We start from the raw sequence: 15,327 nt of genomic DNA, 5'->3' as shown, positions 1-15,327 counted from the left end.
CGTTTTGATGTTTACTCCCATTGCGGTAGACCAGAGCGTAGTCGTACGCTGAGAGTTTGATGGAATGCTGCGTCGGCTCGATGACACCTTGCTGCTCCAGTTTGTCCAACTCTTTTTCAACTGAATCTCGGAGAGCAAACGGCACCGGCCTGGCCTTCAGAAATTTGGGTTGCGCGTTGTCCAACAACTCCAGTGTGACCGGGGGCCCTTCGTTTCCTGGAATCTCTTCCGAGAATACTCTTTCGTATTTCTCTTGCAGTTGCTCAACCATGTTCTGGCTCGGCGTCTGGTGTATGCCGCATATCATCACGCCTAGTGGAGGAAACCAGTTTCTCCCTAGAAGGCTTGATCCTGTGCCCTTCACAACAAGCAGAGGTAGCGTATGGGTCTGGCCGTTGTAGTTAACCTGCACGTTGGCAGAGCCCAATAGTGGCAGATTCTGTCCTGACCACGTTCGCAGGTGCGTGTCGCCTTGTTGCAGGGCGGGTGCGTCAGATGGCCATGAAGTTCGGAACGTGTCCTCACTGATCAGAGTACAGGCTGCGCCGGAGTCCACCTCGAACTTAATCAGCTGGTGATGTACGCTTACTTCTGTAAAAATCTTCGGTCGCGTGCCGAGATTCATGGTGTTCAGGTCGTACAACACAGATGGTGTTGCTGATGTTGTTCCATGGAGATCAGATAGCGGCGTATTCTCTGAGGCGTTGACGCTGTGATTAGGCTGGGAAGGTGACTTTATCTTGGCAAGTCTCCGTTTCGTAATGCATGCTCTTTCGATATGCCCTCGCTTGTGGCAAAAATTACACGTGGCTGACTGGAATCGACATCCCTGGGGGTTGTGTTGGTCGTCACACCGCCAGCAGCGTTGTGCCTTTTTGACCGATTTTACAACAACAGAAGGCTTGCGCACCTGGTTGCTTGTCTGGTGTACCGGCTCGGTGTTCCGGCGAATCCCTCTCTGCTGGTGACCGGCGCTCTCCGCTCGAACGGCGATGTCGTAAGCTTTGCTGAATGTGAGGTCCTTCTCAGCGAACAGGCGCTGCTGCAGTGACTCGTCACTCAGTCCGCACACAAATCTGTCGCGTAACATCACGTCCAAGGGAAGCATGGTGGTGTTAGCAGAAGAAGCTGCGTCTCCCTCCTGCCCGGTAGCTGTTGTCGACAGCGTTCCAAAATTGCAGTCGGCAGCGAGCTTCTTGAGCGCGGCTACGTAGGCGCTCACAGTTTCTCCTCCCAGTTGATCTCGTCGTTGGAAGCGAGCCCGGCTGTAGACCTCGGATGGCCTTGGGTCGTAGTGCTTTTGCAGCGCTTTTACGATGTCGTCATAAGACACTGCCGCTGGTGTGCTTGGCTGAATAAGGGCGCAGACAGTATCGTAGGTCTGCTCCCCGCACAGCGTCAGCAGGTTGGCCCTCTTCAAGGCTGGGTCTGTGATGTTGTTAGCTTCAAAGTAGAACTGAAGGCGTCCAACCCACGATGACCACGATGAGCCGTTGAACTCTGGTATCTGATTGGGAAACCCTCGCGTAGCCATGGCTTGTCAATAGCGTTGCGTAGCGCGGGTCGAATCCACTTTCTCGTCGCCACTGTCGTGTCCGGTCGCTGTGTTGAATGCAGCGAAAGACGCACACGGTACTTTAAGACTTCGTTTATTTAAAGCCGATGAGGGTGCGACCAGCGTCGACCGAGGCAGGAGCCGAACTGGCCGCCCGAAGAAAGGAGGGAGCGGAGAAGCGTCCACGGGAGGGAGTGGCTTCCCAAAACAGGAGGAGGATGCGGGGGCGCACCATGGGGGGGGGGGGGGGGGAGGCATCTGGCGACAGCGTGCGACGAGGGGCAAGTGGTCGTTAGGAGGAGGATGCGAGTGGTCGTTAGGAGGAGGATGCGAGTGGTCGTTAGGAGGAGGATGCGGGGGCGCACACACACAAAAGCAATAAGGGGACACAACAGAAACATACACCTCTTCACGTCGCTTCTGACTGCGAGCGCTTGCATCGAACTCGGCGTACGCCACTCAAGCCACTCACTGTGCGTGCAGGGCAACAATTCTCGCCGCTCCGAGTGAGATAGGCCAGCCATTTAATCGTTACACATCTCTGAAAACGCAGGAACTCATAAAAGAAAGTGCACCACTTGTCCCCCCTCCACGAAGCGACTGCCGAGCTTTTTGTCGCGCAGGCAAGGAGCAATCAATTTCGGCGGAACAGCGTCTTATCTTCCATGGCGTGCGTCTGAGGACCCCAGGCAGCGCAATTGTAAAGCTGCACGAAAGGCGGCAGTCGATAAACAAAAAGGCACAAAACTATAGCAGCGCTGAAGGAAGACAACTGTCTTTTGTTTTGTATCGCTGTTCGTTTATAATGCGATGTCCTCGGTTTATGTGAACACGGCACAACCCACCGTCCTCACTCGCCCTTCATTGTACCGGAACCGCTGTATTGTCCTTTGTGAATCGCTAGACTTGTCAAGTACTCATACCTCTCGATTTTGCAAAGGCAGACGGACAAAGCGAAACAAAAAGGCACAGCGTTCGTCTGGACTTGTTAAGCGCTGCGAAAACTGCTTCCGCGTTCATTTTACCTGAAACAAGCTGCCAAGAAAGCACCCATGCCTATCTCTCGTTGGATAACGCCAAGGATGTCATGAATAACATGCAGCGCAGAAAAACAACAGCTAACCACAGTCTTTCTTACTTTTTCTCTAATTTTCGAACAGGAAATGCAAAAGAAAAAACGCCGAGGAAGCGCATGAGTATCGAGGGTAAACAATATCGAACGAATATTGCGTAATTAGCCATCTTCGCTATATCCGGTACAAATTATTCGTTATATCCGGATATCTACGTTTTTGATGCCAAAGTATACAGGACAAGAAAAATCGTTTGGCACCACTTCGAATGTCCTACATCAATCAGTTTGGCCGTAATAGACGATTTAAGTTTCAAGAAGTCACGGTTTGAAGAACCACAGGTCGTCGGCGCGAATCCCTATGATATGCTAAGCTTTGATTCGACTTAGTAATCTTAAGACTCTCGAAACATTCTACGACAATTCGGTGGCCACCAATTTGTGTACCAATGGTACCACCCACTGGTCCCACTTGTATGTCCTTGTGTTTCACACTAACGCGACATTGGATACTGCGAGTATTGGAGCTAACGTTCTAAAAGGCCCAGATAAGATTTCGCGATGACAGCTGCTCAATATTAAGAGGTCATGATATTTCCATCTTTGTGGAGCTAATCGAAATGCAGAGAATGGACGTCCAATCGAGATTACTGCTCTTGAGGGAAGCATAAGATTGTTTTCACTATAGTTTCGTACTCCTCCTACCTGCTCGCACAAACAGGAAAGACGGCAGCATAACGATGCAAGAAACAGGAAGTGGTTGTTGCGAAATACGAACACGAGGCGGAGGAAGCGGGCAAACCGTACTACTTTGCGTCCTTAACCGAGAGCCTTGTCGCTAACGTTCGCAAACGGCAAATGACGACGGCTGCGTGCCTCGGTATTTGGCCGAGCTCGTGTCAGCGCCGCAAACGTCGTCAGAAAAACATAACCATCACTTCATCCTGTATTTCAATACAAAGCTGAGCTCCTCGGTTGTTAGTATAATACTTTTCGTGTCTACTGGGTATTCTTTAGCGACCCCTGTAAACACTGAGTACGGGCGGCGTCTTCAATCCAATTGTGAATGAATGAATGTAAAAATTTCGCAACGTCTACTGCAAATCTGTGTGCAAAGGGAACCTAACTTCCGACACTGTTCGCACTACCCTGCGGCAAACAAGTATATCAGTAACAGCTGTACCACCCGCCGCGGTGGCTCAGTGGTTACGGCGCTCGGCTGCTGGGCCGAAAGACGCGGGTGCGATCGCGGCCGCGGTGGCTTAATTTCGATGGAGGCGAAATTCTGGAGGCCCGTGTACCGTGCGATGTCAGTGCACGTAAAAGAACCGCAGGTGGTCGAAATTTCCGGAGCCCTTCCCTACGGCGTCCCTCATGGCCTGAGTCGCTTTGGGACGTTAAACCCCAATAAACCAAACCAAGTAACAGCTCAGAAGTACTTGTATTTGGGCGTGTTGGTTCATAACTTCTCAGGAGGACACAGGGGCGCAATAAAAGACACGGAGATAGAAGTAGACAGGGACGAGCGCTCGTCCCTGTCTACTTCTATCTCCGTGTCTTTTATTGCGCCCCTGTGTCCTCCTGAAAAGTAACAGCTGTATCATATACCCCCCCCCCCCCCCCCCTTTAACGAAAGTACGCTCACATCCAGCCCCACGAGGATCACGTGATCACTAATAGCAGATTCTAGACAGCGTTGTCACCTCCTCAATTCCCGGCAGCATGATGCACCTGGGTTGCGCTCCCTATGGTCATTAAAAGAACGCGGAAGTTTTCGGTTTCGACATCATGCGGCGCTAACGAGGCTGACGCCGGAAGGCATAAAAACCGGAGACGGTCGTCCCTCGCCCACATATCACTGCGATGCGGAAAGGTAAACGATGCATGGTTTGTCTGGTGCTGCTGCGCGGAGGAGCGGTTGGGCCCCCCTCCCCTAACGTCGTCCAAGAGCACGAACCACTTTTCTTTCTAGCAGAACACTGGCGAAATTCACTAAACCCACGCAACAGCGGCGTCCTGTAGGTACAGTCTTAGTCAAAAGTAACCAGGCTCCATGGCTTGCTTCTCATTCGTATAACAGAGCCCGCACGGCTTCCCTAAAGATCAAAAAGCTCTTTGAAGGTGGGAACAGGGGTTCTCCTTACCATACAGAGATTAAGAGCTTGAGGGCTGGCATAATAGCTTTAATATACGACTGAGAAGAAAAACCTGCAGCCTGGTTACTTTTGACAAAGACTGTACATATAGGCTATTGCAGGATCGATAGCCAGCCGTGATGACCAGTTAGCGAAAAATTATATTTCGCGAGCTACAGCCGCACTGTTAAGAGACGAGGGCGAGCTGGCAACCGCAGTGTCTAAAACCCCGCTGATGTGTCGTGCGAGCGGAGGCCAGAGGACTAATTTAACACAGGTTGTGGGGCGGCCCAGCTCGGCCTTGTAAAAGGAACGTGGGAAGGGAAGAAGTGTGGGAGAGAAAAGTGGGGTAAGGGGTGTCCACGAGGACAAATCTTGTACGCGTGTTTTGTGTCAGGAAAACCACACAGACCTGAAAAAAAAAGGTGGGTGGGGAGTCCGGGGCGGTTCATAACGTGTTGTACTACTATAGGAGAACGCATGGAGAACGATCAGGCTCCTTCCCGGCAAACGAGGTTAGAGGCGGGAGGATGCGGCAGTTCAGGCTAAGGTCTATCTGCAGGCGCCGCATGCGGGTGACACATTCATCTCGAGGGTTTTAGCCCTAGGGTTTAGGGTTGACACTCGGTGGCGGAGATTCACAAGCGACGACGTGGGCCCCTTTGTTCTCTGCGATGCTTTGTCGTCCAGTGCCGAGAAATCCGAGAAAGCTGGGGTGTTCTTGCTGTTCACGTATCAGAGGGTCACGTCTGATACGTCGTCATTTTTGATAGAACCCGAGAGGCGATAGCACGTAAGGCAGTCAAGAAGAAACCCACTTGCGTAAAATAAAGAAATACCCTCGCGAAAGAAGAGAGTTGCGACAATCACTGCTGCTATGTTAACTGGCCCTGGTGGAAAGACCTTGCTCCTTCCCCGGTGAGTAACCGAGGATTGCTGAATAAAGCGCTTTCTCCCTCTCTTCAAAAATTCCACGAGACAGTCTGCCAACACTCGTGCCGGTCTGCACCAATAAACCAATGCGCTTTGCCCATAACAAGGTCTTCTCTTATTATAGTTCTCGATTTGACGGCCTCATTTTAAGCTAAAACTTATTTTAAACGACACTTCTGTCCCCTGAGAGCACTTGCCGGTTTTTCCGCACGCAACATCCGAGAGCACGTTACAACTCAAGAATGGGGAAGAAAAAATCATGGGGACCCCTAATTGCCTTATGTGTTGAAAATGCGGCAGCATTTAAAGCTGCTTATGCCATTTACCGGAAGCGACGTCACTCCACTCCAGCCAATGGGAATTATCCAATTTGGTGACGTCACTTCCTACCACTCAATGGGTGAATTTTAGATCAACAACGCATTTTTTTTTGATGAGGCTTTTAAGACTAATGCTATCACATAAAAACCTCGATGACAAGAAAACGGCAGCTTGGACGGAAGGCGTTCCGAAGGTTTTTAAGGCGAAAGCCTTTAATGGCTCAAACTCGTCCGTTAACAAAGCGTGTCACACGCGTTTACCTCTGGAACTAAAAACGATAGGAGAAAACGAATGGTTGCTTGAGATAGAGGAGGAAAAAATGAACCTAGAAGCCAAGTTTGATGACTGTAGATTAATTAGTTAATTAATTATAGGCAAAAATGACGAAATTGCTTCGAAATAGCGCGGACGTCGATATAGCCACAAGAACGGTGTGACGTCACATCCACCGGAAGTCGTCACGGCATCATGAAAATTGTCAGAGAATGGTCGGAAAAACGCCGGATTTGTGTCGAATTAGAGGGGAAATTGTGTAATTAAGCGTAATTAACACTTAAGATCCCCGAAAGATGTATAATTTGGGTATCGATATAGACACGGGAACGGTGTGACGTCACATCCACCGGAAGTCGTCACGTGTCCTCGGCTTTCGCCTCTCAACACGTTAGTTGCCAAAGTGTCCTCGCAACTTTTTCGACGTGTACGCCACAAAAATCGCCAAAAAGCGAAACGTTTATAGACTCCGAGCCCCACCTTTTGCAGCCGACTCGTTGCATATCAGTCCGATGTGGCCTGCACGTATCGTGCCTAGATATGGCCCTAACTGTATTGCAGTTGCAATTCCGGATGCCGCTGGACAACCTGGTGCGTTCAGCAGCGCGCAACAGAGCACGTGATCCCCTAGTGGCTGCGAAGAGCCGAGTGGAATACGCAATTTCTGTACGGTGGCACCGAATTCTCCACCGCCGGCGCGCGGCCTTTTTAACCCGGCGCGCCGTCGCCTCTTTACGGGCGCCGGTCACGTCGAGGCAGGAGCGACGAGATCCTCCGCCAAGTGGATCCAGCACGAGTGCATCCCTATACGACCGCGCCTAACAGAAGGGAAACGTTCACGTTCGGCGGAGGTGGGAACCAGACGATCGACAGTCACGTACTCGCTCACCCTTAGTTATAAATTCGCTCAACACAGCACCGCACGCTCGTCATTCAAAGTCTAAATGCCTTGAGCTCTCATAGTCGCCGTCCCGCTCCCTCGAACTTGGCGCCAAAACTCTCCGTCTGCGCCAGGTGGATCCAAGGGCGCTAAGCTCCTTCCTATACTCCCCGAGAGCAAAAATTCGCAGGGACACCTAACCGCATGAAGTGTTGGCAACGCGATAGCATTGGAAGCAGTTGATGTCTGTACCAGAAGCGGCGTCACTTCCGGTCTGATGACGTCACTTGCGTCCAGTCAATCAGCAATTTAGCTTCCAACGACACATTTTTTTTTCTCTCGACGAGGCTTCTAAATTCTAATTCTATCGCATTGAAAACGAAAAGGATAAAAACGGACTGCCTCGATTGGCGTCTCCCAAAGGCTTTCTAAAATATGCCCACACTCTAAACACGAGTATGCTTATATGGGAGTAAAAAGGAGTAAGATGTCCTTTAGCGCACTCCTTTCAATACAAGGCAGTGCGCAAGAGGACATTTTACACCCTTTTTACCCTTTTCTGTTTGGACTGTAGCGTGTAGAGGGCCTCGGCTGGAACTGCACATATAAAGGAAGCTGTCGAACGGGGAATTAAGCGGCACAACGGGAGCACCTTACACCTGCTCCAGCAGAGCCCCCTAATGTGCGGTGTGAAAGAAACTGCGGTCTGAAATAAAGCAACAGTGCGCACACGACAAGGCAAAGTTTCGAGCTTTCATTCCACGCTTGGCAGCGATTAGCTTTTCTACAGACATCTCCCCCGAGGCTTACCCGGACGACCGACATACATCAGGAAAGCGCTAAAAGGTAGGCCCTATAAATTCTAGGCACTTTGAGAACTTCAGAGATATCTTCCGTGCCCTGCAAACGAGATTGGCAGCAAGAGATGAGCGTTACTAGGAAGGCGTCGAGGAAAGTATACGTGTAAGCTCGCCGAGCCGGCTTGGCTAAGCAGACGCAAGCTTGGGCGCACTATTGCGTGCATTCGCCGTCGCCGCCTCGTCGTTGTAAATCCTGGAAGCGCTTAGAGCCCGCATCGCAGACGCATCGAAGGGCCCGACCTCTTAGATAGGATGTGGGCATGCCCTGCCAATCGCTTTCCCACCCCACCCTCACCCGTCCCGAGAGGACTGGGAGGCTGCCCTGCTCGGCTGCTCAACTCTCCAGGACCAACGAGCCCTGGTGACAAGAGCCCGGGCCGCCGCGGAGGCCACACGGGTCCCGGACAAGGGATACCTCTTAGTGATTGTGAGGGCCGGGCCCTTCAGGCACGGTCCAAGCAATACCTCTCTTGTACATAGTATAAACAAATTTTTTACACCACCACCACCTCCCATGGTACGCCTGAGGTGCCCAGAGAGAAGTGACAGTTACTGCACCCTTTACTCTGTTGTTGCGACTGAGGGAAGAATGAAAAGGAAAGTGCACGGGCCTGCCAACTCTGTCAGCACTCCTTTTCATAGCCCTTCTGGATAAGGAATTACGTTTCCTATCAGAAGCTAGGTGATAATGGTTTTCGTCTTGATACTGTTCCGATGTCTATAAGGCTTTGTTGTTCCTCTTGTTTTATACTTGCTGTATATTTGCCAGAACATTAAAATATTCCGCTGTTAAGTCAGCGCCAGTGTCTCGTCTACCCTTTCTGTGTCCTTGTGAAGTTTGCGCTGTTTTCATTTGTGATAAACAACTAACTAGCTCGAGATGTGCTATTCAAGTTGATTGGAGCTAAAGCCGGGCATAGCCCTGTAGGATTATTTTACCGTTTCATTGAAAACGACGTGTACGTTGTTTACATGCTTAAGTAAGGTTGGGAAAACGTTAGTGCAACGTGCAGTAACGATAATTAATAAAATGTTGTAACGTTTCACTGAAACGAGAAGAATTACATTGTTATAACAGTTCTGTGCTAGCTAGGGAAGGTGTTAGAGTACTGCCGAAGGGCAAAATACTTCCCGTATTTACTGCTTAATCTCGTGTGTCGTTACTCGTCTTCGTCTCGTCGCCTGCACGAGACTGATAAAGCGAAGGGAACCACGCGCAGCAAGTTCCGGAAACGCGGCGCATACGTATACACACTTGACTGCTGATTACCGCGAGTGTTCGCCTGGTTAAGGTTTCAGGGCCAGTGATGAAGAACCGACTCGTTGCCCAGCGGGGGCAACGAGCCAAACACCGCCCTATCTTAAAACTGTCTGCGACGGGCAAAGCTCTCGCAAAACGAGAGCTCTTCCAGTGGGCAAGCACTACTAAACGAGGTCAAACCTAACCAAGAATATTGTATGAGGACTCGGAGTAACTCGGGTTAGTTCGGTGCAGCGTCGGGCAAGCTGCAGCCAATGGGAGGAGGCTCGGGTAAATTCGGGGGATCGTCGCGCTAGTTGTAATCCAATGGGAGGAGGGCGCCGCGCCAGCTAGCCGAGTGGAGAGAGGGTGTGAAGATGAAGAGATAGAAACGCGGCTGCGTGCACATGCAGATTCCAGAAACAAGAGGAGAAGAACGAACACATGCTTACGCACGTCTACTCGGTTTAACTAAGTTAACCCCCCCCCCCCCCCCCCACTTTTTTAAGGAACACTGGTGACAATCCCCATAAGTCCATATCGCTTCCAAATCCGGTGCTTCTTATCCTTAAGAGACACTCGAAATTAACAAAATGCTTAAAAAAAAACTATCGTTGAACTGTCTGCGGGCTCGAGCAGAAAAGGGGCTTTTTATCATACCTGTTGTGAAAATTACTACAGGCCTTCATCGCTTTCAAATCCGGTGCTCTAGCTGCTACAAAATATGGAGGATGTGCAGAATGTAGTGACATCGTGACGTCGCCTGTGGCAGCAAAGCAGTTCCTGAAAACTGCCCAGCGAGAAGCTCAGATTGCCGACAACTGTTTAGTATAATCTGTATATGCAAGAAATATGGGCTATTTCATCACTCTGGAGAGGAAAGCTTGACCATTGGAACAGACAGGGAGGCACTAGAAGCAAAAGTGATTCGAAAAAGCTGTAACGTCGAAATCATTCTGCGACCTCGTTTGCGGATAGTGGCACTGAAGTGACGGTAAAAAGGGTGTGGTCAAGAATCAGCGCAGAAAACAACACAGGCAAGATCAAGAGATGACGAAACGAAAAAAGGCGCTGATGTTTGATGTTTTCTGCTGTGGTCCTCGAAAGCACGACAAACCCAACAACAGGCGTGGTCGTGGAATCCTATACATGTAGCTTCTCCCTTGTCTATAACAATAATCCCTAGGTATAACGAACGCCGAAGGCTATGTCTTCCTTACCATCTTGTTCAGCCCTCCAAACGGATGGACGAGCATGATAGTATATAAGTTGGAAGAGGAGGTCATATAAAGCGGATTCAAACTTAGCTTCTTCGCGCGAACTTGCGAAGAAATGACGTGTTCACGCAGACCGCAACCAATTCCTACCGTCATAGCCCCTTCTCGGGGTGCCCATTAGCCTACTCTACTCCACAGATTCTGATTTAAATAAAAAAAAAACAGACGCTAAGATGAAATGAAAGCCCTATAGTTTTCGTTCATTTCATTAATACGTCTTCCTGTTCAGTTGATTCATTACACCCGCCGCGGTGGTTGAATCGCTATGACGTTGAGTTATACTGATCCCAAGGTCTTGGGATCAAATCTTGGCCGCGACGGCCACATTATGAAAAAAACGCTCATGTAGACGGTCGAAATCAAATCGGAACCCTCCACTACGACGTCTTTCAAAGCCACACGCAGGTTGTTACGTTGTTGTTATCCTCATACAATGGCGCATGCCCACACAGGGGGATCGGCCAGGAATTGGGGTGCACAGAGAGTTTTTCAGATGATTTTTTTTCATGGGCGAAAATAAAATGATTACTGGGGAAGAGAGAACTAAGCAAAACGAATAAACACTGAAATAAAACGGGAAATGCATAACGCACGCAGGAGATGGACACTATGGGATTTTTAGTCTAGTTATTTAAAAAAAAAATAAAAGAATGTCAGCAAGGCAGCCGGTTAGATTCCAGTAAGAAATTTTGAGTGGAGATAAAAACAGACCTGTGGCTGTACCCGAGTACGGTGGCGCCAAACGACAGTATGATCGGGCTGCTCAAACTAAGGCCAAGCTGTTGTAATGGCTTCTCTCAAAACCGTCTTCGTATCATGGTGAAGCGGCGACAAAACAACAAGAAATGGTCTATTGATTCCTGTTCACCGCAGAATGCGCAGACGGGAGAAAGCGCCAAACCAGACATGCAAATAAAAATTTAGTTTAGTTTAGTTTATGGGGTTTAACGTCCCAAAGCGACTAAGGCTATGAGAGACGCCGTAGTGGAGGGCTCCGGAAATTTCGACCACCTGGGGTTCTTTAACGTGCACTGACATCGCACAGCACACGGGCCTCGAATTTCTCCTCCAAAGAAATTCAGCCGCCGCGGCCGGGATCAAAAATTTAAATCCGGCAGCGCAGCCTTGTTAGAGAGACCTCAAGCTGCCGTGAATGACATGATTTCCCGCTCACGAATACCTGAGATGCAGGTAATCCTCAGATCTTAAAGGAGATCCAGTTGTCATGCTTAAAAAAATACGACTCCGAAACTTCGCTGCTGTGATGAGCGTTGTATATAGCCGGGAGGATAGGTAGCACGGGGCCACTGAAGGACGCCTTTGCCACGCTATCAGCAAACCCCACATGGCATACCATAATTATTCTTTTCTTCATTCGTAGCCGCAGAAGTGCGAACTCGTTAGGATGCGCCACATCGCGTGAAAACTTAGCGCACTCGATATCAGGCGCATGTTTTCTTAATTTTTTTGTTGGGAGGGTGCCACACGGGCAAACTCTGGGAGGCAACCTCCAAGGGTCTGTGCCTCGACCATGACAGAAGAATGACAGACCAATGGCGCAAAGCTAAACGGTCGCAGTGTAAGTGAGCGCCAGTATGAACAACAGCATAAACGCACATTCGACAGATCAATCCGCCCAGGATGAAGTCGTGCAGCCCCACAAGGCTACTCGCCCAGCGCAGCGGCGGCGTAAGCCGCCCCACATAGAAACAGACATCATTCCGAAGCGGATAGGGAGGGGGCACGCATCTGTACCTTTCGTGTCCTCTGCGAAGCCACAAGCCGGCCTGTCCGGACTGGTTTGCGGAAGAGCGAAACGAAAATAGATAGAGAACAAGCGATCGAAGCCGCGCCGCGCAGTCCAAGCAGCCTCTGCAGAGACCCAGGAAGCCTTTCACGGCCGCGCCGTGCTGATGATACCGGCTCGGACGAGCCCAGATAACCCCGCCGGCACTAGCCGAAGGCGACGCGCACTACTCGCGCACGCACACACACACAGGCACGATCGCTTTGCCGGCGGCGCCGTGACTGGACTCGTTCGCTTTCATCGTCGTACTCCCATCCACTACTTGCTCAGTGCACTGCTCTTTCCCTTTCCTCGCTCACCTTGAGCATCCTTCAGCATCATCTCCCCTCCCTCCCCCTCTTTCTTTGTGACACCCTCGGGCCCCCTGTCACTCACGAACCTGCGCGAAGACAGGAGGTCAGCCTACATTGGAGGCATAGTCCCAGTGCGGCTACGGTGACGATTGGGGCGATCGCGAAATGGCGTGGGCCCGAGAGGCACGCGTCCAATCATTTTGGGTGTGTTGCTATCAAAATTTATACTTCCTGGTGACCGCCACGCCACCTCCGGTCCAAATTTTATATATCGGGGTTTTGTAACGCTCCTTTTAATCATTCTCACTTTTATGCATTGCGTGGCACAAGATGGGCGTGGTTAACAAAACATGCCACACTAGAATATTGTGGTTCAGTAAACATTTACAAGCCTCTACGGGCCGCTATCAGCATATGACACCTCTACAAGCCACTGAAGCGCTCGTTTGATTTTTTTCCCATCGACAAAGCAAGCAGCAAAAAGGGGAAAAATACTTCGTTGAATACAATGTCATACATGAAGGCTTCTGTGTATTACGGCTTTTTGTTCTGCTTTGAGCGAATGCTTTTACGACGCTGTCAACGCACGTTTTGACAAGTACTTACATCTGTGGCACATGCCACAGATGTTTCTCTCTTGATCGCAACGATCAAACGCTACGCACAGGTGGTGATTTGCAACGACCCTCGGTGACAGTGCCTCTCAGCAAGCATCGGGAGCACTGTATGTCACAACGTACAGTTGGGAGAGTTGGCAGCTGCAAAAGGCCGGTTTGCGGTGACGCTAGCATTTCTGGTAATGAGATTCACAAGGGAGCCTCGTTCGCGAGTGGACATTCTCACTGAGGAGTCGCGTTTAGTACTAACGGTGCGGCAGTCCTGAACGGAGTTCGCGCAGCGTATAAAAGCGCTGCCGGAATAGCCCATTCAGATGAGAAGTAGACGCTTTACGTTTGCCCCCGTCTCCTTGGGGATCCCCGATAGCGCTTGTAACACAAGGAGCCATCCAAGATAATCACAAGGATACTCAGTAGCGTGACGATCGCCGTCGGGTACGGTTCGGCTGGCGCCGTCCAACGCGAGAGACGCCCGGTGGTCGCGGCGCAGGGCGCGACCAGTGCGACGGCTGGCGGTGGTAGTGGTTGGCGGCGCGCATCGGCAGCAGCACGGTGTACCAGAGCGCGAGCAATTCCTTTAATTGGCTCGCGCGCAGGGCTCACCGCGACCCGACACTAGCGCGGCTAAGAACAGAAAAATCACGCTCTCTCTCTCTCTAGCACAACGAAAAACAACGCATGCAAACCAGACAGCGCGCGAGCAAGCGAAGCCAACGCCTGGGCGCTGCTCGCCAGAGCGACGCGACACGCCTGACGGAAACGTAACCCCGCAAGCGAGCTTTGCTGCGCTACCGCCCCGAACGAGGCGGTGGTCGCCGGGCGTTTTCGGCACAGAACGGCGCGCATTTTGGCTTGAAAGTGTGAGCGGCTCGCAGACACACACATTCACCTCAATTAATTGGTCAAGATATCAGGAGACTCGCATAAGAGGCATAATTAACGCACGCGCACGACTAGGTCGCCTACCTGCTGCAGACGTTAAGCTATAGGCCCAACGCGTGCAACTCCATCCGAAAGTCGACCGATCCGATGTGAACTGTAATTCTTAGTCCTGCTGTAGATAATTAATATACAGTAATCCTAAAGCATTCCGGCCACTGCTCTCTCCACGCGGGCGCATACCATCCCGCTCACCCTTGTTCCGTACAGCCGCGACAGGCGCTGTGGAACGGCACCCACGAATGGATGAAATACGAGTGTGGCTCTTTCGCGGAGACTTCACAATCATGTAGGGGTCCGGAAAACAAATAATACGACCGTGCGGTGACTTGGCTAGGCTTAGCGCCCTCATTTCTCCGTCCGAGAGCGGATATATTCGGCATCACAGGGGTTTCTCCCAGCTCTAGAGTAGGCCGCATGGGTCGGATCCCTCGTCCGATGCGTGCCCGTCGGTTGGTCGAAACGGGCGGCCCAGACGACGTCTCAAGGGGGCCAACAAACCGCAGACCCAACCTCGTGCTATTCGCGTGCATTGAACGGACACCGGAGAGCGAAAAACGTGCGTCCCGCCCGACGGGTCGGCCTCCCATCCGGCATCGCTCCCTATGACAGCGGAGGCAGGCAAGCCGGCGTTTTCGCACGGACTGGTTGTGCTGGTTGTTCCGGCTCCGCGGGTTCCGTGCCTGTTTCCGGATGATTTGCACTGAACAAAAGATGGGGTTTGCAGCGGTACTCACCGTCCTTAACCACTCTGGGGCACTTCCATTTCGATCCTCTTTGCTCACGCCGATATTGCACCCAAAGAGATGAATTTAAAAAAAGTTAGGTAAAGGAACACAAGCAAAGTCGCAGGTTGCCGCTGTCGCCGTCTACGGGCGGTAGTGGGCCAGACGTAACGCCCATGTGACCACCGCAAACCAATGTGCATGCACGCCATAAAGCCGGAACGGCTGCGCCATCTCTTGGCAATCTACAAAAACAAACTATCAAGGTCTTCTATTTTTTCTCGTTAGGCGGCGTTAGCCTCGCACACGTGCGTATTTACGCGGGCACGTTGAACCGTACGCTGAATGGAACGTCTCTCCATCGGCGCTTCGGTGAGCGCGCGGAGCGCCCGCGCGACCA

General features: G+C 51.1%; 1 protein-coding gene across 1 annotated transcript in view; it reads right to left on the bottom strand.

Annotated features, from left to right (window-relative positions):
* Positions 1 to 15,091, bottom strand: part of LOC149372270 (fatty acyl-CoA reductase 1-like) — an 89,702-nt gene extending 74,611 nt beyond the window's left edge. The window contains exon 1 of the mRNA XM_089566696.1: positions 14,940 to 15,091. The gene's annotated coding sequence lies outside the window, so the exon portion shown is untranslated. The remainder of the gene's footprint in view (positions 1 to 14,939) is intronic.
* Between the last annotated feature and the right edge of the window lie 236 nt (positions 15,092 to 15,327).

Source organism: Amblyomma mixtum, chromosome 1, assembly GCF_055824585.1.
Source record: "Amblyomma mixtum isolate Tamu chromosome 1, ASM5582458v1, whole genome shotgun sequence".
NCBI lineage: Eukaryota > Metazoa > Arthropoda > Arachnida > Ixodida > Ixodidae > Amblyomma > Amblyomma mixtum.
This window is presented reverse-complemented; position numbering and strand designations above follow the sequence as displayed.